Consider the following 27,487-nt stretch of genomic DNA (forward strand, 5'->3'; position numbering starts at 1 on the left):
GGACTTGATATTATTACTATCTCCTAAAATAGCTAAACAACTTGGTGGTGGCATATTTTCTTACCTTTCTGAAACGCCAGAGAAATGCAGTGGGGTATTGTGCATCCTTCAGGTCTTGCCAGTTTGTTGCATCCAGGTTACGGAGCAAGTTGCATTTATTCCCATCTATTTGCTACATTCAAAATCTTGTTACAGGGAAAATAAGTACATATCATACACAAACAGGGATGTTATTTTTATTTTAATTTAAGTCTTAACAGATTGATCAAAGAACAGCCATTAGTCTGTTTACAATTCTGTTAACACTTATGATTCAAATTATGTACAGTTAAGATTAGTGTACACAGCCTAGTGTCTCCGTGTTTCTCTGGTGTTACTGCCATCCTTCCGCTGTGTTTCTGGGTCCTAAGGTTCAGGCTGTGGTTCAGGGTGGGGGAGAAGGATTACAGCCAGCTGTCAGCATCATAGTCCTTCTTTTTTGGGAGAACTACGATGTCGTTGTACATGTTTCCGTCCTCCTCACTTTTGGGTCTGACTGGAGTCCTTTTTATATGTTTTATAATATGACCTATGACCTGCTGCTTCTTCACTGGTTCACATTTCCACATTGCTGTGTATAGAACATTTAACTTATGTTAGATATGTATGCATTGTTCTCTTTTTTTGTCCTTAAAACTGCCTTTACCCTACTCATATGGTTACATTCCTTTAACGACCATTAACTGACCACTGGTGACATGTTTATAGCCCTAGAGCCCCTGGTGTCATCCTGTGCCCATAGTTTCAACTGCCATCACCCCATGCTGGTACTGCTCTATTCTTCTTTTTATTCTAGTGATAAATAGTTCATTCTGCACTGAATAACTGCTTGCTATTAACCCATACAGTTGTTTACAAGCTAAAACAAAGTCACTAGATTATTAGATAATTGTTGTTACAGGTAAACAAGACTAAATATGGCTCCAGCTAGGCTGAAACAAATCCAGACAGAGCCTGGTAGGTCTTGAGTTCTGTGTTATGAGCTTAGCGCAAAGCTTGTTACAAACAACACCATGCTTACAGGGCAACAAGGCTACAAACAAGCGTAATCCCAAAGCCCTTGCTTTAAGGATCCACACAAGTATGGATGAAGTACCTACTTGCTGGTTAGCCACGAAACATCTATAATACAGGATGCAGAACCAAATACCCTGTTTACTTACAGTTTTGCAACGGCGGAATAGAGTTGTAAAGAAATAGGCTAACAAAAGACATTGCTATGACCATACTTAACAAGAATCATCTTAAACACTCCAGTTTCTCAGGCTGCTTGGTTAATTTCTGTGAGCTATCCCAAGGCTGACACACTAGAGAGAGCTCTTAGATCTGAATGTTTTCTACTTGAACTGCTAATGTTGGTTAGAGAAGCCATTTGGAACAGTTTCTTCTTTGGCCCACAATCAAAGGACCTGTTTTTTTTTCTCTCTCACTTGTTTACCTACTCATCATTTCCCTGTGTGAGAGCACTGAGACATTATATGGTGCCAAGAGGATTATGTAATCGCTTTCTCCCATCCTCCCTAAGTTTACTTGATTAACATTTTTATTGCATATCTTAATTAGTAGATTCCTAGCTTTAGGCTTCAGGCTGCTTTCTCCCCCTTACAGCCTTCCTCGAATGCAATGTTTTCATTTTAAAAATTCTGTAACATGGTAAATTTTAATGGTTTTAAATATTTGGTTTCTTACAACTTTGTATGTAGAATAGCTTAATAACATATTTAAAATTATTTGAGAATTTGCTCCTGAGAATGAACAGCTGCTTCCTATACATACCATTAGATTTCAGGAAATTCATTTATATAGGCGAAAAATAAAAATAAAAATTGGATGTCCTTAATGTGAAGGATTTAGAAACAGCTTTTGTCATTGGAAGAAAATGGTGACATATTCTTGCAAATGTAAAAGAAAACAAAAGGCATTTATCCCTTTCTAGCTCAAGAGTTGGAAATGTAGGTATTTCTTTATGTAGGTCACTTGAGGAATTGATCCAGAAAGCAGTATCAAACAAATTGCAAATCTGCAGAAAGCACAGCTGGAGACAGCGTGGTCTCTTCTCTTTATCCAATAGTTCAGTGATTGTAGAATTTATCTGTAAAATGATATTGCAGTTACTTGAGCACTTTTTCTACACTGCATGGAGTTTGCTGATCACTGTATTGCAGCATCTTTTGATTCAGGGCTCATGCGATCTGTCTTGCTGAATCCTTTGTGCTTTTTATAAAAACCATAATTGTCTTTGGAGCAAAGACTCGAATCCTATCCCAACAACAGTGCTATCAGTATGTTAGTTGTCATTCTTGCATTGATTGTTTCTTCTTCGCACAAATATTACATTATTTGGAGGACAGGGGAACGGGTTCAAAAGGATGCTTCAGGATATTTGAGGTGACTGGATTAGGTTGGCCCCTGGCACCCAGTGACTCCTGGACACTTTGTCCTGGGTGAGATTCCTCGTGGTGGGGAGAGATGCTTCATGCCTGATATGTGGTTGCAAATTCCATCAAGTAACAGGTTGATTACAAGTTGTCCAGTGCAATGCAGTTCTTGTGGATCAAGTCTAATGCTACTAGCAGGTTATTAATGCAAAGAACAGCAGTTGTTCCTGTTCCTTTTTTTTTTGGTGCTTTTTTCCAACGTGCAGAAAATACACAAGATAGTTTGAGCCTGTACTGTTTAGTGCACTGAAAAGGTCTTTTTCATGTGTTTTGCCTTTCTGGATCTAACTTAAGAAGCATAATTTACTTGCTATGGAGGTATGCAGCAAAATTATGTACTGGGGTCTGTAAGTGTATGTGAGAGAAACCCCTCGTGTCTCTTGTTTCTTTCTGCACCACAAATCAGGCAGCAACAATTCACAAGAGTAACTTCTCATATCGTTCGTTATGCCTTTAAAGGAACTCTGGGCTTGGCACATATCTGGGGCATTGCATATCTCTTATCCTAGGAACAATTTCTCCTTTGCTAAACTTGCTGGCTTGGTTTACACGAAAATGATCCCACAGGATGGAATGAGGCCAAATGTTGCACTGGCCAAAATACGAGGTGATGAGTATAATTGGGGTTTTATTTATTATGTGACTTGGCATTATGATATCTGAATTATCTACACAGGCCCACACAAGCCATATAAGAAAATGAGCCTGCTATCTGGATTTTGTGGCTGGAATTAATCACCCATATATTGCTTTCTCCCTCTCTCTCTCCCTCTCCCTCTCCTCTTTTTTTCCCACAGGATCCCATCTTGTGTGTTCCGTGCGAGGCCAGTTTAAGTAGACAGGTATGTATGGTATGTTTTATTTTCCCCTTTGGAATATGCTAGTGGTGAGCCCACTTGCCAATCAGATCTGTTGGTCTGTGTTTTTATTGTCCTAGGATGTCAGAATTAGGATTTTGGCCCCACAGATCACACTATGAATTGTACTGTTTCCATTTCTTTGAATTCATCCCTGGTAGCCTGTCTACATACTTTTGAGCTCTGGCATGGCAAGTACCTTTCCATGCAAAACCAGAGGGAAGAACATAATGATTAAGAATCATTACAAAGGCGATATTTCCATAAATTAAAATTTACTTTGTCAGCTAATTCCACAGATTATGATAGTTTCAGGAGAGGAAATATTTGAAGTCTCTTGTTCTTGGAAGCCTGGGAAACAAACACGTTGCATTTAATACTAATTTTGGATCATGAAAAGTGCAAAATTCCTTTGTGTATGTATTTTCTTGCATGAACTCAGAAACACGCATTCAATAAATTCTGCAGAAGAGTTATTTTGGGGAATAATATATTCACAGGATTAATAATGCCAAATACTAGTTCTATATAAAAAAAGATGTGATATTTAATTATTTGATTAAATGTCTTTTCTTTGCACGTAGTTTGTGAGAACACTATGACTTGCAAAAACTATTTGGCTATTCAGAGTAAATCTGGCTCTTCATATTTCTTAAATATTCAGTATTCACACTTTTTCCAAATTCCTTGTTTTGACAAACATTGTTGGTGAACCTGGTTTGCCAATAATGATATTGGACACATAGTAATGTTGTAAAAGTAGTGATGCAGCTACAGTCCTATGAAAATACGTCACACTAACAGCATTAATCCCTTTCTCCACAGAGGAATAGTATTGCTGATAAAACAGACTGTCAACACAGTTATAAGTGTAAAACGTTTCTCTGCCTACAAGACCTTACTGACAGAATTCTGATGTGAATATTTGGGTTTCTAAAATGGTCCCAAATTCAAGAAATATAATTGTTCAATACAATATGTAGCTGTTCTGAACTAGAAAATGGGAAAAGTGTTTCAATGAATATCCTTGCTCATGGCTTCCAAAGATGTTATTCCCTGAAAATTTGTTCACCAGATCTTCCTATAAAGTAAGTACAAATGAGTGCAACCGAAAGAAATCAGCTTAGAATGTATTTCTTTTTCTTTACCCTGATTTTTTCATTGCTTTTAGCTGAGTCTTCCCAGCTCCATTGGAAATACATGGCATTACTTAAAAGCCTGCATGTTTCCTGTTCTTTCATTTTGTTAACAATTTGTACAGTGATTTAATGTAATTTACAGAATTGTGCAATGAATAAACTGTGACTTTACAACATTATCCTAATAAGTAATGAAAATAGCCATCAACCAAGAAAAGAAGATTAAGCTATTTATAAAAGATGTTGCTAAGGCTGTGGAAGAGCTACTGACTATGCAGTAAACCAGTACTTTCGTTGAAAATTTTCCATCTCTCTAAAAGAAACCTGTTATTGTTACACAAACAGAGAAAATACAATTATTTGTATTTATCAAAATGTCTGCTACTGAAGTATCTTTTATGTCAGTCATCACTAGGTAATTGCTTTCCACTTAATAATGGTGTTGCCTTGAGTCTTTTGGCCTCACATGGTTGATTCAACAGTTTTGGAAGTGGAAGAAAGAAATATAGAATTTGACAATTCAAATAGCTAACTGTGAGAACACACGCAGATATATTTGCATGTGTATTTATAGATACACATACAAATACATGTATTTTTATAGCTTGTTGGCATGGGGCTCATGAAGCTCCATTAAATGACCATTGGCTATATGATATTTAGGTGGCTTAAATATAAGATGAGAGCCAACTCCAATGAAAACAAAGAATTTAGTACCATTTTCCTGTTTTGTAGCATTTTGTACTGGGCGTGGGGGAAGACTAGGTTCCACTGATGTTACGCACACTGAAAAACTATTCTTCTCATGGAGTCCCAGAGTTTAATTATCATTATTCACAATATAAGGTCATACTCGATGGGAGAAAACGTGGCAGAATTTTCCCTGAATTTAACCAAAAATAGAGGTCCAGTTTTTCAGTACAGTTCCTTATTGACTTCACTGGAGAACTCTGTTTAAAAAAAAAAATGGCCCCTATGACCTTATGCTATTTCTCTTATGCAGCACAACTTCTGAAACCTCTAGAGCTGTTTCTTTGTAAATATCCGGTCATTTGAAATGATTAAAGTCCAATGTGGAAATGTATGCGCTATTCCTAATTGGAGCCAGCTTTTTCTATTAACTAATGAACTGCATATTAAAATGTAATGGATCTCTAAGTTTATCAAATTAGAAAGGAAGCCACTGGGAATCTAGCCCATCACAACTTAAACACAGCTTATACTGCAGCCTCCACAGACACCTACAGCACTTGAAGCTGAAAGAAGTTTTCTAATGCACTGTACAATTTTAGACCCGACAGATAGGCTAAAAATAAAACTGTCGAAATATCTTACTACCTCCCACAAAGTGCTGCAGACATTTCAGTAGTAGGGCTCAGGGTAAAGGCATTCAGGCCTGATCCCTAACCCAGTGATGACAATGAGATTTTACATACTAGTTTGATTACACGTTATGCATGAAAGTATGTGGAAATACCAGTACAGCTCATCAGCATTTTTTACTGGAAGGGGACAAAGAAGGAAGAAAGACAGGGAGGGAGAAGTGCAATTACTGACTTTGAACAAAGAATTCTGAAACTGTCTATAAAAATCATTACTGGAAGACGGGGTAAAATTATGATTTTTAAAAGCAAAGAACAATAACTGAATTCTTTTACGTTCTCTTATTTCAGAAAAAATATAATATAAAGCAAAAGTCTATTTACAGTCATGTGAAATTGAACCAACTGTGCCATCTATGATTTCACATTTTTTATTATTAAAAATATATGGAAATATCCACCAGTCAACTGTACCATGAACTCCAAGAAATCTGGATAAAGGATTTTTGGGCACAGATCAGAGAGAAGATGGGAGTGACTGAGAATTCATTTCTCCTACAATAATGTGTAATGCAATTATTTAGTGAAAGAACTCAGGTTGTTTTGAACCTTGGTGGATGCGCTGGTTTTGGCTGGGATACCTGTGCTAGTGCTGGGGGCTGCCTGTGCCCGGCGCGCATTCACCTTTTCTGGTAGAGTTAGTTTTCTTCATAGTAGCTAGTATGGGGCAATGTTTTGGATTTGTGCTGAAAACAGCGTTGAAAACACAGGGATGTGTTTGTTTTTGCTGAGCAGTGCTTGCACACAGTCAAGGCCTTTTCTGCTTCTCACACCACCCTGCCAACGAGCAGGCTGGGGGTGCACAGGGAGTTGGGAGGGGACACGTCTGGGACAGCTGACCCCAACTGACCAAAGGAATGTTCTATACGGTACGATGCCACGCTCAGCATATAGCTGGAGGAAGAAGGAGGAAGGGGGAAAGTTTGGAGTTATGGTGTTTGTCTTCCGATTGAGCTAGCCGCGAGTGAAAGGGAGTGAAGGAGAAAAAGCTGAATTTGACAGATCTTCCAGACTAATAAGATAAATATTTAGTGCAAAAATTCTTGAGGTGTACTGAGATTGAGGTCTGATCATCTCATTGTTATTTGGTGAGAACTAGATCCGGGAAAGAGTGTGTGTACCTAAAAGTTAGTTTCTTCAGGAAGGAAGGAAGAACATTTCCTCATCTTTATTTTAAATTTGGTTTTGCGTAAGTGAAAAATTCTTTGATTGAGAGAAAATAACTCTAGGTTTACTAGAGCAAGAAAAGAGGCAAGAGGAACTGTGTCTGTTTAACTTAACAGTATTCATCAGGAAGAAGGGGGACATCTTTTCTATTTGTCCTTTAGCCCAGCAGGCTTATCCATTGCCAGTCTTTGATCACCAGGACCACCATAGCTATATTTTAGAAAGCTGTGGTGAACGCATTCAGGCAGGTCAGGAAAATAAAATAAATAACCAACAAGATTACAAATGTTGATAAATCTTGGCATTTTGAATAGTACATTTAAAAGCAAATTGTCTTAACTATTACTTGATAATAACAGTAGATTATTAGACGCTACTACATCTGATCAAGAGCAGCACAACCTGTCTCCAGCCCTTAGTGAGATATATTAGAAAAATAGGAATGGTAATAACTTCAGAAATTAGGACATGTCTGTCCCCTGCAAACATAATTTTCCTTAGGGTAGACTTTTCCCTAAGGCAAACTTGTCCGAATTCACTGATCTTAGCAGTTAAAAGATAACAGCAATAGGCTGCATGTCTGAATCCCACTTTTTAAACTTATTATTTAACTAAACTTTTTTCAAGCAGTTTGCTCAGTTAACTCACTACTTTTTTCACTTTCAAACTTTAACTGAAAGAGAAAGCTCTCCACACAAATTACATCGTCTGGAAGCTGTCTCCTAATATTCAGCCTTTGCTGCAATATATCCCTGGAAAGGGTTGTCACCTACACTGTAAATCCTTTTTACTCCAAATCACTAAGTTCACTGAATGCACATAACTCCAATTAACTGCAGCCTGCTGGCTCAAAAGCAATCTGGTCTTTCATTAATTACTCAGGTAAACACAGGAAAAGCTGTTTTAGTTTGCCTGAATTCACAGAACAAACAAACTCCCCCCCCCCCCCCCCCGTCTTTGATGATCCAAGACAATCTTGTCTTTTGATGCTTATCACTTAGTTGTTCAATAAAATGTAATTAAAAACAGAGGTAACGACATCCCCCTATCACCAGCCCTGAGTTACAGTTAATTGTCAGGCTTTCAAACTTACTCTCACAGTGCAAAAGCTTATTGCACTTTAGGTCACAAGACTATTTGTTTAATCTCTTTCCTTGTGGATTGACTCTCCTGAGTCTCAATGGGATTTCTGGAGGTGAAATTCAGTTACAGCTACTTGAAGGTTTTTCTCACTTGGTTTGGTGTAGAATATATGCAAAATCGAAGAGATTATGCATGTTTTTATTCAAAGGCATAAATCAGCTCTTCTTGAAATCCAGAACTATTTATGATGCTTAGCAAACCATTTGATCAATTTATTCTGCCTTGCAAGATGGCAAAAAAACCCCCACTAAACTGTTACTATTTATCTTAAATTAAGGTTAATTTGAATCTCACACAGAATAAAAAGAGGGGTGGAGGCTATTAAAAAGTGTATGAATACAAAATCCGGGTAAATCCAAACTAGTAAATGCAAAGCCAGTAGAAGGTAACTAAAGTATCCAGTATGATCATGCTAAAGAGACAATCTGAAGCTACCAAGGGCTTCAGAAACTAAATTGAGCAGCGATATGGGCATGCAAGAAGTAATTATAAAAATTAATGGACTGTTATTCATCTAGTTTTTTTAATGTTAATGAACAAATCAGTCTTGCATGTGAGTGTACCACATCTGTTTGTGCCTACAGACACAGAGAAACACATCCACATGTCACGCAAGCTGGCTTGATTGCACTTTGCAGGACATATTTGTATACATTTTATCACCGTTTCTGTAAACAGCAGTTTCTTTCAGTATGTTCCATGCTCTCTGCCTGGGTCTTAATGGAAGTGTTAATTAGAAGCGCAGTAGGAAAACAATTTATGCTTCTAAACATGTCTTGTGTATGGAGTTTGAGTAATGAGAAAAAACAGGCCAGAACATTTGTATGAACAGATACTAATTACTGTTTCTGAGTCTAACATGCTCACTATTATTGCCAAGAGTACAGTGCAGAACTATGAAAAAGACAGATGACGAGAGATTCTAAATAATCGGAAAAACAGGGACCAAAGTCCTCAATTTCCATGAAAGTAATTTTACATGTTTAGCTGAAGGTAGAAAGGCTTTCGTAACAACTCATTCTGCAGTGTCTTTAATTTGCTTCATGTTCAGTGTCTACTGAATTCTCTACACCCTTACCTTGATGAAATTGTTAGAAATCTGTGGCAGGATTTTACCTGATAATAACTATTCTGCCTCAGATGTAGTTTGCATGTGCCCAAGTGTATCCTTCCACTGTGAAAAATCAGGTTCATAAGCTCTCAGGAAAAATTTCTGCCCTGTCCTATGTTCTTGGAATTTATCAGGAAAGAGAGGGTGATAATGGGATAGATTTTTGTATGATTAGCTAGAGCACTTACATTGACATGTTTATACTGATGGATAACTAACTTTATAAACCAAAGAGTGTTTAAACCCGATAGTAAATTTGGTGAACAACAATATCAGAATCCCAGAAGAGGGACGAAAAAGGAACAATAAGGAAAATGTAAAAGAGAAATATTGATAATATAAATGGCAAAAAATAAAGGACAATAGGAAATCAAAGGCACTGACATTGCATGTGGCTTCTTATTGCTTCCAAAATGCGAGAATAAATACTAAGGCTAATGAAGAGTGTAGTTTGATTATTTACCACCTGGTTTCATTTATTTTTTTACTGAGTTCATTGTACTTCATATATCACACACAGTTGGAGTGGAACAGTAAGTATATAATTTTCTGCTGCTTAAGTACACTATTCACTATAAATTGAAAACTTTCAGCTTGCTTTAACTTTCCGTACAGCCAGACAAAGTGATCAGCAGTTCAGTCATCCAGGAGTACGGTGGGTTCCTTCAGAATTACATTTTCTGTTTAGTTGTCTGGTGCCTGTAAATCGCTTATATGGAGTGGGGTAATACAGGCATTTCTGTTTTTCCTCAGAGGTGTAGTCAAATACATGATTTTTTTTACAGCTAGGAGTAATATAGATCGCCCTTAATTATTGTTGTGATCCTTACTGCGTTTTTGTAGGGCATCATCAGAAATTTCTAGCTGAAAATGAAGTGAAATTTAAGAGGTGTATGCAGTTTTTGTACACATGTGTGCGTGTACATGTACATATACATATGTACATATAATGAAGAATGCATACTAAGGTATTGATAATAACTCTACACAGAACTCTTTTCTGCTTAGGTATAGGGGTTATATTTTTCAAATTTGCTTACTGTTCTGTTAACATGGAAGTCAACAGTGAAAATGTTAGCCAGATTTGGACCAACTGAAAAATCTTTTAAGGTCCCTCTGAAGACCTTGTTGTCTCACTTGCAAAGAAACTAGATGAATGTAAAACTTGGAAATTGCATATGGAATTCACAGTAGGTCCTTGGAACGGTGAGACAAAAAAATTGAGGTTAGGGTTTCTGGAATACTTGATTTCATAACAAAACTTCAAAGGGAGGTCTGGTTCCAGAAAATACGTTGAAAAAATGGAGGGTAATGGAAGTGGCATTTCAGGGTAAAGTCTGAAAAGGCAGAGCAATCCTTGATTGGAGCCACATCTAATGTCATTTCCTGCTGACATCGCACTGTTTGCCAGTTTGGGAGAATTCATATAACCTACTACGCATAAGTGCTCATGGTTTTTAAGTGTCCTCTTTCATTTTCCAGTGGCGGTGAAAGATAGCAAGCAGATGACAAAAGCAGGTGGACACTGTCAACAGTAGGTTCTGAAAAACAGCTATCAAGCTGTGTGGGTTGAAGAAAGAAAGACAGAGGGTGGGTGAAAAAAGCATGAGAGGGTTAGATGGAAGAAAAGTTGAGAAAAAACACAGGAGAATAAGTAGGACATGAAATGTTGAATGCCAGAGTCACTGACAACAATTTATCTCCTCTCCATTGGCCAGTCCTTCCAGTTTCTGGCCCCATGTTTCGTGTCTTTCACATCAAAATTTTAATTTTTTTGTGAATTATTTAAATGCAGAAATTCACCTCACCCAACTGCAGGCATTGATAAGGTAGACTGCTACACCAACACTAGTCACCTGTGTTTCCCCTCTAGTCAGAATAGATAGTGAAGAGAAATGGGCATTTTTAAGGCATGATTCATCTGACATATTTTAGGCATTTACATTAGCATGAGACAAATTGTGCCATGGAAGTGCTTGCTTTTCTCCATTGCCTGGACCTTTCTTACATTACTACTTCATGTACAAGCAGCTACAATAGATCAGATTACTTAGCTCTTTTGTACCTTTGCATTTAAACAATCTGGTGGCTTGTAATAGTTGACTGTGAGTAGCTGACAGTTTTGGCTCACAGTCAACATTGCTTAAACTTGGTGGAGTCCCAAGTTATTTTTTGTTCTTCCATTTTCTTAGCAAGATGAAATGCTAAAAATAAAAATATGTTTCAGGTATACCAAAATGTTTGACACATTCTAAAGCAAATCTTGTGGTTTTAGCTTTTGTCAACACTTTAAAATATTTTTATGGCACTTCTAAAAGATATAAAAATTAAATCTTTTTGATATTGAAGAGAAATTCCATTGCCTTTTGAAATGTTATCTTTGTTCTTTGAAACTCTTTGACAAATTTGACCTAATTGTGTCAGGGCTTAAAATGCATTTTTGGCTAGTAAAAGATTTGGGGAGGGGCAAAAAAAAAAAGTTTGAAGAGCTCAAATGGCCAGATTAATTGTGGGTTTTTTTCCCAAGCTTGATCCTGTTTTGAAAACCTCTCAGTTGTACGTCTGTGAAATGATTGCTTGCCCTTGCTATGAGTCGTGCCCAAGTACTGTACGCCAACTTGCCTGTGCAATAGCTGGCAGCCGGGCAGTCTGCTGCAGAATGTGTCTGTCTTCTGTACAAAGTCCAGAAGCCTACCAGGCGGGTTTCTAATTGCACGTTGGCAGCTGTAGTAGAGGACAGGAGAACTGTGAAGAGGACTGGGGTGTTCAGTGTTTGGAAGAAGCTGTAAGATTCAGTGAGTAAATCTGAAGTAGTAATGAGCCTCTCCGTGCTGTCTTCTACATTGAAGTATGATTTGGAATGGTGCTGGGGTATGTAACACCTGTAGCTGATGCTAAGAAAGACAGCCTATAAATCCTTCCCTTAGGTCCTTAGGTGAGACAAAATGCTGTGTTAGCGGGCGCACAAGTAACTGGGCAATGGCAGTGGGCTGGGGAAGAGGCAGGAGCTGTGGGACCGCAGCGGGAATCCCTACATATGGTCCGAGTACACAGCAAGGAGGAAACACGTTCAATGTTAAACCAGGCAGAAAGAGGCGCTAATGAAGAGCCATATGACGTAGTTCAGACAAAGATAAATACATATAAGTGAGTTGTCCCCACTAACATCTGCCTGCTCTGAAAAACTAGCCATCTTTTTTATTTTCCGCATGCCAGTATGCCAACATGGGGTATTTCTTTCTTTTTTTTCCTAATCCTTACATGCTTTAAGGAATCACCTCTGTTTCTGCTCGTATCTTCACAAATAGGACTAGGAAGTCATATTTTTGCCTATAACTGTATCTGCCAGGTAAATACCATAATGACTCATTCTTTGTGTTAAGACTTGGGCTTTCCCAGTGTTGCTGGCACTCAAGTGTTATTAGCATAATGTATTTTTAGTGAACTCTGTCAGCAGACCACTGTACGGCTAATCAAGCACTCATTGGGGATAAATGGTAGACTTAATATTCTTATCAGGCTACTGGAGCTTAGAAGTTACCGACCCTTGTTCCACTTATATCAAAGCCACTTACAATGCTACTAGCTTGCAGCAAATTCATTTTCTGTTCATGTCTGATTGCCTATGATGGTGCCTAGAAACAGAAAATGGGAAATGGGAAGGAACGCCGGCCCCTGTTGTCTGAGGCCTTAATGCGATTGCAAGATATCGATCACGTTGGATACTTCAAACTAATCCTCACAGTTTCACAGGCTTTGCAAAAAATGTTTCTCATAAGCACATTTTCAATTATATTTGAACCTCAGTGATTCAGAAACACTATTCTTTAAGAGGATCTATTTAATATTGGTAGGAGCTGTCAATTCAACTGGGGATTTTATTAATTTTCTCTAGTATTTAATCTTCTCTGTTGTCCCTGTGAAATCTGGACAGTCTAGGTCAAGGTGGTGCCATGGGTCAAACCCAGGAGCTGCTTCCCTCTAGTGCTCTGCCTTTTCCCTAGGAAAAACCAGGACTGATTGCAGGGGCAGTGACGTCTGCCCAAGCACCAGAATTCCTCTTGTGGTGCCTGCTGTGTCCTGCCACGTTTTCCCGTTTCTGCCACAGTTTCCCCATCCCTGCCATTTCTGCTGCACCTCTGGGCTCATGGGCCCAGCATTGATGTATGTGTTGGGCAGTAGGTTTCGCATGAGATTCAGTTTTCCACTGAGAAGAGAAACCACAGTCAAATGCGAAGAAATTTTATTTTTTTTTATAATAAAAGGAAGAATGCTAAATGAACTGTGCAGGCTGATGCATACACAGAGATCCTTAAAAAAAAAAAATCCCTTGGGACAGCCATTAGGAACTGTATAGAAATGGGAAGAAGTGTCTCACTTATTCTATAATTTTGTTTTTGTATTTCATAGGACAAAAGGAACCATAGTTTTATGCTGTTCTGGGGTTTTAGGCCAACTGGGTGTTGTTCAGGATTCTTCCGTGGTAGGTCCAGAAGTTCTGTTGCCTTCCTGGCCTGGATCTGTGAGTGTGCACCTGAATGTCTGTGCATTTTTGGTCATGCATATGTGTGCACACGGGGGCACACATGTGTGTGCCTGCATGCATGTCTGTGTGCATCTATGACCTGTGTGTGCATATATCCCTGTGTGTTTTCCAAAATCTGGGCTCTGTCCCTGCAGTTACTTTTGCTGGATAACAGCAGCTTACATTGAAATACTGATAATCTCTGCTAATGTCTTGTCACCTACCCTTCATAGTATGATTTACCTGGGTTTCAACCTATTTCTTTAAGGTTTTCTATGCTTCAGTGAGATTTAAACGTACACATTTTGCAGAGGAAAAGGTTTTACCAGCAAATAGTTTAAAAAAGTACCATGAAGAGGATTTTTTCATGAGACATTTCTATCATCAGTTCATTGGTCAGCAGGTGACAAGGTAGTTAACGTGCTTCTTAAAGGCTAGAGGACACCACGCACATTTCTGCTGCAAACTTTGGAGGTTTCTGCTTTGCCCTAAGCAAATCCAATATTAAGAGACTGGCAAATTTTCAAATATTGATTGTGTTACTGGTGAATGTAAGTTTGACTTTTCTACAGTAAAGTCATTCCTTTGAAAGATGGAAGCAGCACAGGGGTTATTGTCCTGCTACCTTTTATCCAGCATTATCAGCTGCTGCTAGTTATTCAGTAATCAAATAAATGTCCCAGTGCAGTGCAGGTAAACCTGCTTTGGGAGAAGCCTTAAAGGTTTCTGAGATTAAATAAGAATTAAAAGGTGATTCTTGGAGACAAAATGATCTAGTTGTATAGTGCTTTGTCCCAGAGTTGCTACTTCATCTGATCTTTGTCTCACTTTAGGTAAGCAGTTTCTATATAGTGTTAAATCTGCTCTTATCTTGGAAGTGAACTACACTAAATGAAGCTCAGTTTAAGTTTAAATGAATATGTTTAAGTTCTTAATGAATGCTTCGAGTTCAATGTGATTTAACAAAGCCACAGTAAATGTATTTTATTTCTTTAGATCAACCTTTTTGAGTGACCTCGACCAGATAAACTAGCAAATCTGTTCCAAATACACTGCATTACAGGTGTTGCTACATGAACAAGTCACCACAGGATAAGCAAGTTACAGATTATTACTTTCAAATAACTCTGTGCAGGCTACTGTTCAAAGCAAATAAGTAAGATAACTTACTCCTCACATTTGCTGTAAGGTAAACATTTGCAAACTGAAAACTTGAGAAATTTCAATGGAGTAGGTAACATGCCATTAACCCCTAGTCTAGTTTACTGCACAGTAATTAATATCTGTAGCTTTACACCGAGTCTGACACCTTAAGCACCACTCAGGAGTCAATGAAGATCATAAACCTCTCACTTCTCAGAAAATTTAATTTTTTATTTTAACACTAATTGGTTTCCCAAGTACTGAAGTCAGTGTAAAATGTTACATTTTGATACAAGGAATGAATTGATCCTCTCCTCTCCTCTTCCCTCCCCTCCCCTCTCTCCTTCCCTCCCCTCCCCTCTCTCTCCTCTCCCTTCCCCTCTCTCTCCTCTCCCCTCCTCTCCTCTTGATACCTAAGAATAATGTATTCATAGTATAGGTTCAAAAACCATTGTCTGAGGAAAGTTAAACATATTCAGAATAGGTAGGGTGTTGTTCAGCTATTCTCTTTCATTGGTGTTAATCTTTTAGAAGCAGTAATATTTCTCACAGAAACAATTTTTCCTCTCATAGATTATGTGACATTTGGGGAACAAAGATAATAATTTCTTACAATTGTATCATACCTTCCATCCAAATAATTTCTTAGCTTTTAACCAGTTATATAACACATGGTGGTACAAACATCTACAAAAACAGATGCCTAAAGTAAAGGACAGAAATAAACTCAGAGATTTATATCTTCTTTTCAAAAGACTACAGCTTTATATTTTTGTCTGAGCATCTGTGGCTCTTGTTGACTGGGATGGGAACAGCTGCCATCCTTGGGAAAGGAGTGGAGTTTTACATACATGTAAAAAAAATTCTCTCCAGCCCTGACTGAAATCCTGTGTCTGCTTAAAAGAGTCACAAGAGACTCATTAAATATATTTTTTAAAAGATTCTTAGTATGTTGGATTTTGTAGTGCGTCTAGCCTAGAAGTGGGTGTTGGCTGTCAGTTGCCCTTGCAGGATGGGCAACAGTCTGTGCCTGTGGAGGGGAATTCCTCCCCAGAGCCTGGTACCAGCAGGACCCGCCTCCACCCTCTCTACACGGTTTGGCAGGAGACACTATTCCCCCTCCACATCTTGGGCTGCAGTCTCCAACCCCCCCTCCCCGCCCCCCCGGGATCAACTGTACCTGCAGCTATGTTGGAATTTCTTATCTTCAAAGCACTGCAACGTCCTAAATTTATTTCCAGATGCAAACCCTTTTGCTTAGTCACATCTTCCCAAGCATATTTGCCAGAGGTTTATAGTTCCATTTCATGGCAGCTGAAGCATTCAGAATTTAGCTAGAAGTAATTATCTTTCATCTTTAAAGCATTTATTATAAGTCTATTTCCAAATCTTTATTATCTTTCTTACCTTTCTTCCCAGAATTGTGTTGCGTTACATTTTTACCCACTCCTTCCTTTCTAGATGGCATTAAAAAAAAACCAAACCGGTTTTGATATTTCAAATGTAAAATAAATAAAATATAAAGAAACTTAGTTTATAATTTTTGGTATATAACATCTTTTCTATACAGACTGCGTATGATGATTTAACAATAGGGTGGGCAGATTTGGTAACTGGCTGCTTGGACTAAGGCACCTTTCTTCATTTTCAAGGAATTCCATTTGTTTCTCATTAACAAGTATCAAATTTCTAGAGGAAATATTTACAAATATTTAGAGGAAAACATCCTGCAGTTCCAAGCAAGGACAAATATGTTATTCCACTAAAAGTATGTGAAAACAGGATAACAAAGCCATTTGAACAGATACATTAGGTCTTTCCCTGTTATCCTCTAAGGAGTAGTTTTGCCTTCAGGAAAACAATGTTGTTTTACAGGTTGTATACAGAGAAGTACCTTTCAAAATGGTTGTCATCTTCCATTGTCAACAGCACAACTGAAGTTACCAACTTGGTTTCAGGAGATTGTTTTAGAAGGACATCCATTTCTGCTCTTTGCCTTAGATCACTGGGAAATAACCTTCGTGATTCTATCCTGGAGAAGAGGTTATGCAGCCGCTTCTGCCAATTGGTGAACTGCTAGCTATTAAAAATGATGGCAAAACCGATTATTTCAGTAATGGTTACACTTCAGGAAAGTAAACGAATTTGGGCTGAAATAGTTCCAAGTGAGGTAATGTGGCCAGAGAAAGCCAACAGGAAAGTTGTTCTTTGGGCATACGTATGCTCGTACATACGCACGCATTTGTGCATAGCAGAACGTGGACAAAGCAACAGGAAGGCTGAAGCAGGTGTATAATAGGAGAAAAAAGGTCAAGATGTGGAAATGTACATTTGTTCGTGCCCTCCATGGGAAAAAGAAAGGATTATTTTTTCTGGTTTTTAATAGGATCCCTTTAAGAAATTTAGCATTTTATATTTTTAATGCTAAATGTTATGAATAATAAAACAGCACAAGCATTTCAAGCTCACTATGCAATTTGACCCACACTAAATCTTTGGTGTAGAGTATGTGACAATTTCGTTTTAGAGACTGGATTTTAATGAACACGTTTCCCTGTAAATCCTCAGAAAATTAATTCTTCATTCAAAATGAGTAGAAATTTGGTCGGAGGGAAGCTTTATGTCTTGTGTACGATAAAGGGATTGAATTCCAGCTTTAACTTACATATAAAGCTTCAGCTGGCACTTCCACAATGCATGCCCTGAATTCTGTTTGATGTGTATATCAATGTCCTTCAAATACCACCAGCTAAGAAAAACACTGTTAACTGCCAGTTTTTGAAATCGTCTAATGCTGGCTGACTGATTAAAGGAAGCTTGTCTATATGTTGCTATCATTTATGCCATTTAAAACTTAGCCCCTTTTTCTCTCCCTGTTTTCAATGCTATTATCCACCCGCCCTGTTTGACTGGGAAAGGATCAACATGAGAAATTCCTTCCATGGCAGATGGGTGGGGTTTTTTTTCGAATATTGTTATGAATATGAAGAAGGTCTGGCAGTAGTGGATTTTATTCGTGCTGCTAAAGATGATGGATATGTCTCATTTTGTATATTCAGTGTATGTTAATTCTTGCTGTTCTTTGTCAGACTTCATGTTCTGTAAATGGAAAATTTAAATAGCAACAAAGCATTTAAACTGAAAGTAAAGAATGGTAAAGAACTGAGTTGTAATCAAATGGAATATTAGGCAGAATTGAAGGCCACCAGGACTGCAACTAAATTTTTGCTCGGTATCTCTCCAGAGAGACAAAGCCTCCACCAGCATAATGTGTGCCCCAAAACACCAGTCTGATGCATTTTTGAAAGGCATGAGTTAATGAAAATAATTCCGCCTACTGAATCTCTGCAGTAGGCCTGGTCTAAGCTGGGAAGCTTTGGTTTGAGGTGGAAAATACTCATTTATATATGGAAAGAAAAGGTTGTAAATAAGCATTTAAATATATATTTTTAAGTAGAAAAGAGGGTGATATTGCATAGGGACCTTTCCATTTAACAGAAAATCAGAGGTTTGGGCACTTTTGAGGATATAAAGATTGAAATGTGCATTTGTCACAAATATTGCCCCCTTTTCAAGCATCAGACTAGGCTTCAACCTCTGCAACATCTTGCACCTTCTAGAAGCCATCCCTCCAAGTACAACCTTGCTAACTGGGTAAAACACAACAAAAAGTCAGTCTGATTAACACATTTAAAATATTGTCACACTGCGCATGGCACATCACATTATTTAGAGAATCACAGTGCAACTCTGTGGCTATGGTCCTTAAAGGTGAACCTCAGCGGACCAAGGGAGTTATTCGTGTTAGGTTTTAGCAGCTAGTAGTTATTGTTAAGATATTAAATGCTTTCACTTTTCAAGTAACAATGAGAAAATATTCTTACAAAAAATATTTGTTAGGGGTAAAGGGCAGGAGGGACCAATTCTTTAACAGCTGTTTAGTAATGCTGAAATCATATTCTGGTATATTTTGATGAGCTCAAGTAACCGAAGTGCTTAATATTCAAGACTCACATCTGGTATTTTACTGGTATTTTTAGAGAAGAAGGAATTTAGCCCAGCATGTATTTATACCTCCGATGTCTTAGAGCATTCATCACAAACAATGAACTTGTACGTACTTATTCTTTACTACAGATTTTTCTTTGTTTCCTGAAGTCGCCATCAATAATATGTCAACCATACATACACCCCAGATATCTGGCTTTTAGAATAAATATGTCTTTTCTACCTCAATGACATAAAGAGTAGTTAGAGAAAGCTACAGATCAAAACAAATTATGAAGACCATTATGAAGTAACAACAGGCCTCCAAAGACACATTTCTGCATGAAATTAATTACAACTTCCGCAACAGCCCTTCACTGAAGGAAGTTCATTTTAATCTTACCTTCTGTGAACTTTTCATGTACTCAAGCAGATGAACTTCTGAAGGAAAAGGCGTGAGATGAGGTTAACAAGAGAGGGAGTGAAAGCGGTCCATGAATGGGTCTGTATGTTAGACGGTTAGTCACAATACGGAAAATGTTAAAAAGCTGTCTAAAGTCCAAAGAAATGTTTCTTTTGCTCTGTGCAACTGATGAAAACCAAACTAAAGCTGCAAACTTGATATGCAGCAACAGTAGAATGCATCTCTAAACGTATGAAAGGCACTGGGCTGAAACTGGACAAAGCCTTTCACAAGTCTCACCTTTCAGTTTATTCTCAAGGGGATTGCTGTTTCAGAAACTGAAAGATACTTTTCCATACTAAAAGGGCCTTTTTTAACTAGTGCCTTAGTTTATTGTTGACTCATTCAAGTGGCACCCAATAGAGCAACTGAATTTTATTTGGAAACCCACTTAGGGCTTAACAGTTTTGGCAGTATAACTTTCCTCTGGCTTTGGGAGATTTTTCTGCAGCTTTTTACCATGTAAATGTGCCCACTGAGTGATTCAGTTAGAAATTTCCATGAGAATGCACCCTGACAGCAAGAGCCATAGCTATGCCCCAGCATACACTTTCACACAGGATGGGCTGAAAAGCTTTCTGGGAATCACTAAGCATGCAAACTGATTACTTAAATCTTTTCCTCCCTTTCTGCATTAAATTTTCAAGGTGAGCATATGTTTCTAAGTATACCTTGCTGTTTTAGCCACTGGTGGTTTGAAGCCATTTTCCCACTGAAATTGTCTTGATTGATACACATTTAGAGCTTTTCCCACATAGAAGTTTAATGACATTTTCTCTGCTGCTTATGCTTGTCATATTTGTTCTTAAACAGTAGGAAGTCTGTGGCTCTGTTTCCTTCAAGATACTGGTCTTTCTATCATTTCTGTGTAGGTCTGAAAAGTTTCTTTTACACTGCCTGGTATTTTAATAGAGACCCGTTTCTTCTAGTCGATTAGTTTTGCCATGCTTTCAAGATGCTAAATGCTACTTAGATCCTATGTAGTTTGACAGTATATGTATTTTTAAAGGTGGTTGCAGTTCCACTAACTTCTTGACATCTGGTAACCTAGTTTTATCTTCATGCATAGAACTACTTATATGAGTAAAGTTTTCATAGATAAGAATTTTGGAGACTGACACCTTTGGGAACTGGCAGCTGTGGACATAATTGTGCGAGGAGGGATGGGGAGCTGGAAGAACTGACAGACTGAACTGGCCGAGTACTGTTGAATACAGAGGACAAAACCGACCATTTTACTTGAGGTCAGAAGGGATTGTCTGGAAAGGGATAGAGAAATTTGGTTTGGAGCCAATTGATTAAGAAAAGGGGAAGCACTATTGTTAAGGGTCCTTTAGTTAGTAAATTTGGAGTTTGGGATAGCAGAAGTTCTTATGGGGGAGACTGAGGGCTTTATTTAGTGTTTCATAATTATGAGGAAATAAGTGACGTTGACTGGGCAGCGGTTTATTGGCTATGCCATATAAACTTACAGAGAAAAAAAATTTTTTTGGTTTTCCATGGGCATGGTACACCGACTGAAAAGAATCAGCACAAACTTGAGAGTTTGGTATTTCAGGTAGTCTTCAGATGAATCTAAATAAGGCAGGCAAATATATCTATTTTGATGACTGCAGATTAGTTCATTTTACTATTTGTTCTTCTGGAAAGCTGTACTTTGTCTGCCATTTCCTGACAGCACTACTTAGCCAAATCTGCAGCAAGGTGTGGCCTGTATTGTAGGTAACTTGGTTACTTATGTAATTTTATGCATGTATATATCCTTAAAAGTACATCAGAAGCTACTGCCTAACTTACTTGAGGCTGAGAAACTAATGGTAACAGTCTGTAATGCCTAGAATGCCAAATAATGCTCTGCAATATGAGAAGGAGGATACCCGCTACAGTGCATTCCTTTCAATATCATTCAGGCATAATCCAGAGGTGTCTGGCTATTCTCAGAAGATCAGCATTTAAATATGTTTGGTTTAAGTGTTTCTCTTCTCAGCCATTTTTGCACATCGTTCATGCAAATCTTAAAACGTTTTCAGCCATGCATGAATGTTCTCTTTGTTACTGGTCCTGAAATCATTGCAGCGATGTTCAACAAAGTAGTGCTTTCCTGAAAGTAACTTCAAGTATTTTGATTTAACCTTCTAGGACCCACAGTTTAAATCCTATATGCATGAATTTCAAATTTTAACTCCAAGGTCTGAGTATATTCAGTCTGAATGCTTCTTCAGTCCTTTACAGAAGTGATAGTGTTTGGATCTTTGGATCCGAGTAAAGAAATTAAACTCCATCTGCAGTTCGGATGTATTTGGATATTTGGATCCTTTTTCTTCTTTTTCTTTTTTTTTTTTGGTTAATGACCACTTCTTACCACACCAACTTCCAGTTCCCATTCGCTACCTAACTTGCCTCTGATAAATTGTTTCCACAGAAAAACATAATTAGTAGATGAGTGACACATGTATATTGATCTATTGATCAAGGTATCTGTTGAAATGTGTCGTCATGGTGACAGTAAGGTCAGAGAACTTTGTGAGACAAGATCAGATATTTTACAGAGTTTTTGAGAGTGGCCACAGATGCATCCCGTGGCATCGTATGTTTGCTTTGCTTTAGTATTATTTTTATGGGGGGAAAAAAACCCTGTGCTTCCAGGCATAAACCATAGAACGTAGATTGGAACAAGCTTTGTCTAAGGCAAGTCATTCTGTTGCTGAGCAATTAAACTCAGGAACTGGCCAGTGCTAGAGACAGGTTCCCTGGGACCCAACCGAAGAGGGACCGCTGGTTTAGCAGTTAATTTGTCATTTTGAATACTAGTTGTACAGCTAAGAAGAAAGACCCTCATTTATGTTTTCTTCCAAAACTAAAAAAATATGTGATACTTTCTTCTGGACAACTATTTTATAATAGTTGCTGCCAAACCACACAACTAATAAATAACGAAAGGAAACAAAACGTCCTGCTAATGAAAAGCTATCCTACAAAATGTCATCAAAATGATACTTCAGCAATGATGAATTTTGTAGTAGTATGTCCAAAGACATAAATTGTGCTTTCAACATCTATATATTATTAGGAAATTCTCATTTCCGTTGTGGGTTTAGTATTGTGACTGTGGCCACTTCCGTTTCATTGTTGCTGTTGTTTTGTAAAAAGAAAAAAAAGGTCTTTAACTAGTAAAGGGCTGGTAGGGCTTTACTACTATCTAAGTCATTAAGAAAAGTATCAGCTAACTTGTAAGTGAAACATTCTTCTCTAATGAACATACTGACAATGAACCATTTTTTGCTTTTTTTTTTTTGACAACAGAAGCAAGATTTCTGTGCTTTCACTGCAGTAGGATGTTGACAGTATTGCTATGACAGGATAGATTAAAAAGAAATTAAAGAAACCTTAAATGGAAAAGAGTTTTACCAATTGGGTTTTGAAGTTTGGTGCTCCTACCCTTCATGGATTTTCCAAGCGTTCTCTTTGCAACATTTTTTTGTTTAATACTGTCCATAGGTGGTTAATCAGTTCTCCTTTCTGCCTTCTACATTCTCTTCCAGTGAACTCTTGCCTTCATACCAAGCCTCATCTCCAGTAGTAAATAATCCAATTCTGTGTAATTGCCCGGGGTGCCCTGTTTTTTTCCTTCTTTCTTTTCTGTCCAAAGTACCCTGAAGAAAAAAATTTAGTCCCTCCTCTCACTGATGCCTGTGGCAGCACATTCCTGCCTCTATGATCTTCAGTCCAGGAAGAGAAGCCTGGCTTGATGCCCGTCTTCAGAGCATCAAACTGTTTTGTGGAAACTGATATTTCTGATTTTCTCTTGCTCCAAGCAGAAGTATTTTGCATAATCCCAATTTACTTTGGTCAGATCTTATATTAGAAAAACAAATTAAAAATGTCTTTTTCCTAATTTCTAGGGGACAGTAATTTTTTAGTATCCCAGGTAAAGTTTAAAAGAAGTAACGTTGTACATTGTAATAGATAATTTTGCCAATTACGATTAAATTCATAGTTACTCAACGGTTTGCAAAAAAGTATAGAACCATGATAAATTCATTAAGTAGACCTTCTAGGTCAGTTAGTCATAAGTGTAATTCTTAGCTGTATATTTTAGTGTGCTGTTATAGTTATTCTCTATGAAAAATAAAATACTACAATGAAGTAAAACTCTGTTGAGAGTATTTTGTAAAACATTGGCATGCAAAAGAGTATTACATTTGTTCTTTATTTTACAGTTTGAGTACTGTTTCCTGAGTATGGTGGATTTGCTATGGGAAGCTCACTGTACGAGAGGGTGGAAGAGGAAGAAGGTACAGGGAGCTTGATATATACGTGAAAGGAGTTGGTTGCAGCTAAGGATCATATTCACAAAGGAGCTCAAAGAGAGGTTTACAATGGGAAGAAAGCAAAGAGAACATTTGGAAGAGAACAAAGTTACATTCAGATCCCTTAGACCATATCCTGCTTTGGGGAAGTAGCAGATGGACCTGCTTTTTGTACGCCCTTTCCAACCTTCATGTTGTTTCTGCTTCAGTAGTATCTGGAGACCTTCAGATTAAATTGCAGCCTCATTCTGCTCCAGATGAGCTGCTGAACAGCCTTCCCTTGTAAATTCTGCCCCTGAAAAGTAGAGCTTTTGCCCAGGCTGCTTGGAGGCACAAATCTGGTGATTTTAATGGAGCTGCTAACCTAGTGAAACAGGCCTCAGGCATTGTACGTGTGCTCTAAAAAGGGTAGAGAAAGGACTGAGGATGAAGAATAGCAAAAGGGAGATAAAATGACTTGGCTATATGATGCAGACTATGTCTTCATTGCTATCTTAACATAACACCACAAGTAAATGCAAAAGTAACAGCAACTCATACAGACATACCTGAACCGTCTTCAGGCTAGCGAGCTTGAACAGTGACAACTTTGCCTGCTTCCCTCATATTCCTTTAGTATAAGAACAAGGGACATCTTCTTGGCTTTTCATAATAAGAAATGTAGTACAATCTGATGGCTATTATACGATTCAAATAATATTTTTTTGTCTGGGACAGCAATTATAAAAGATCATCATATCTTCGAGTATAACTTTATCTGACCTCGAGCAGCTTTCAGCAAAAGCAGCAGAATCTGTAAAGGCAGATTCCACACCAGAAAGAGACTAAATGAACAGAACAGTACCAGTACACTGTGGTTCATATAACCATGGCATCTTATCATGTTTCCATCAAAACCAGAAGAGCTAAAAAGGAAAAAGTACAAGGAAAAACAACTCTTATGAAAAATAAGAGGAGTAATAAAAAAGCAGGCTGATGAAATGAACCATTCTTTAAAATAAACTACAACACACATGTATACAGAGGGCAGAAGAGATGTGACACACAGGCTTTTAAGAAACAGACAAGGAATTACAAATGTGCAATGTTTTGCCCTGAACAAATTAATTTGTCAGGAGCTTGAGGAGTTCTTGGGTTTGGTGGTTGGGTTTGTTTATATTTTTTTTGTAAAGAAGGTTGTTTTTGCAGAATACACTATGTGTGCATAACAAGTCATCTAAATCAATGCTGTGTATTGTCTTTAGGCAATTATTTTCTCCACTATTTGTCAAAGGAAAGAAGTAAATTCCAAGCGGTTTTGAACTGTTATTTTTTTGTAATTATCCTTCCCTTTTAAAAAGATACTGTGATTTATGATGCAAAATAAGTGCTTCAGGGTTACTTTCTGGCATTCATTATGTCAATGAGAGAAACAATTAAAACCCAGGTAAATAAGAGACGGGTAGATCCAAGAGCGTGCAGCACAGCCTGAAATTAATTTGAACACTGAAGATTTATAAACGCACTTTGTGTACTTGAAGGTAGCATTAGATCTATTGACTGCCATCTGAGTACAACGTACGCCTATACTAAAACTTAATTTTAACCTTTGCCAACATCATAAGGACGTTGGCAAATGTTGGCGAACAGACTCTGTGTGTGTGCGCATGTCTGTGTGTACACGTACACGTGTGTGTGCTCTGCACTCTGCCAGGGAGCAAGGTATCAAATTCGAATGTGGGATGCAAGAAGGTTAATGGTGCACCACAAAGTGAGGGTCAGGGGGAACAACATTAATATCGTTGTCCAGAGATGTGAAAAAATGCACAGCAATAAGAGATACCTTAAAAGCAGTAATCGAATCTGTTCTTAGGGTTATGTTTCCTGAGCTTCTCTGTTTGGAAGGAACTAGCTGTGTGATTTCCATTAGTATCCCTAAAGACTTTTTACAGCTTCTGCATTACAGCTACCGTAAATCCCACTGGAAATGCTGTAACCATTCCTGTCATCAACATCCTAGCCTATAATATCCATACCAGTTTGCTTTTCCCGTTTGACCCACCTTTCTTGTCATTCCTAGTATATGACACCAGTGCCCACGTGCAGTCTTACAAAAATAAGGGAAGCCATGCACGTCCTTTCATTGCCTTTACTTGAATGTTAGACTGTTCTCCAATTCAGAGCTTAGGGGCATGAAATTATACATCTGACAGTAATCTTTATAAAAAAAATCATGCTTTATTTCAGAAAGAGAAAAACAAAACTATTTTGTACAGAGGTAAGAACAATGAATAGTTTGGAAACTATATTTTTCTGAAGTACTTGACAGATTTTGAATGTGAAGGCATATTCACAAAGATTAGTTTTAGTCACTAAGAGGCTAAACCCTCTACTTTGCAAAAGACCTTCCAGGGACAGGACAGACTAAATAAAAGCAAGCCCTATTTTGACTCAAATGAGGATCTTCTCTCTCTCTTGCACTCTCACTGTCTTTGTCTTGCCATTGAATACAGAGCTATCTTGGGGAGCTCTTGTCTCCGAAACTGTAATTAATTAGTTGTTGAAGATGACCTTGCTTCAAATGGTGGAGTAGGACCCAGTGACTTCTAAATCTGAACCTTGCAACCTGAATTATTCTATTATTCTATTTGGATCTAACTTCACTGAGAGTAGGGATTGTGATGTTCTTATTGATTAGACTCTCCCATCTGTTAAGAAGCACATTTTTGCATTATGCTTAGACTTATATACTTATGCAGTTTAGCAGAGAAAATTATTGTTTAAATATGCCAGTCAAAAGTAACACAATAGTGTTCCTCCGACGAGTATACTGAAGATGTTTTGGATAAGCCAGAGAGCAGTCAAAAGAAACTACAAGTGCATTTCAAACATCATCATGATTTCCTTCTCTATACAAGTAGTCATTGAAATAATTTTGCACACGTCTGTACATCTTATCATTGATTTTTCATTGGTACAGTTGGTAGCCTGCACATTTCTGTACACTTGAATCCATTGCTAATCAGTATATATCCAGTGCTTATACAAGCTGCTCTTTATAAGCTCCAGGACAGCTTTGAGAGCTGATGATCCAGTAGTCCCTAAATGTTTTGGGTCATTATGATATGTGGGATCAGAGTGCTCTGTGCTTGTCTAAACTGGGCTCCTTTTTGCCCAAGTCTTAGTATTCTCAATTTTTCCTTATTTAGAAAAGTATCAACATTACAGTGATCCCAGAAGTCGTACTGGTCCATAATGCACTCCATATTTTAATCTCAAAGAAGGATATTATTTTATTAATGTTAATAAATTTTGGGTATATTTTTGTCTTAGCCTTCTAGCATGTTGAATATGAAAAAAAAGGTGCTCAGTCCAATTATATCAGTCTTGCACAATGATCATATATGATTTGCATCTGCTCTTTAAAGCACTGAGGGCAGGCAAAATAATTCACATCCTTCACCTTGCTTAATATTTGTTTGATTGATTTTCTTATTCTGATCATTGTTTAAGAGATCCTTTGATTCATGTAGATGGACTTGCACCATAAAGAGATTACTTGTTTTATAATTCAGGTCTGTAATGTGTGGGATTTTTTTCTGCATTATGTGACCAAGAACTTGATGAGACTAGACTGCCATTCATAAGGTAGCACAGCTTTTCTTTCTATTGTTGGAACTTGTCACATACAATTTATGTGTTTGGAATTGATGTTTGTGCTAGATCTCAAACAGAAGGTTTAAGACAATATACCAATAAAAGGCAGTAACTTTTGACATTACATCAGTTCTAAAACTTTCTCTC

At 37.8% G+C, this 27,487-nt stretch overlaps 1 long non-coding RNA gene across 1 annotated transcript; it reads right to left on the reverse strand.

Moving 5' to 3' along the window:
* Positions 1-216: 216 nt before the first annotated feature.
* On the reverse strand, positions 217-19,522 carry LOC141737860 (uncharacterized). Its single transcript, XR_012585256.1, has 3 exons — positions 19,335-19,522; positions 16,839-17,024; positions 217-610 (listed from the first exon to the last, which is right to left on the reverse strand). It is a non-coding gene; the product is annotated as an uncharacterized LOC141737860 (long non-coding RNA).
* Between the last annotated feature and the right edge of the window lie 7,965 nt (positions 19,523-27,487).

The sequence above is a fragment of the Larus michahellis genome, chromosome 1, assembly GCF_964199755.1.
Source record: "Larus michahellis chromosome 1, bLarMic1.1, whole genome shotgun sequence".
Lineage (NCBI taxonomy): Eukaryota > Metazoa > Chordata > Aves > Charadriiformes > Laridae > Larus > Larus michahellis.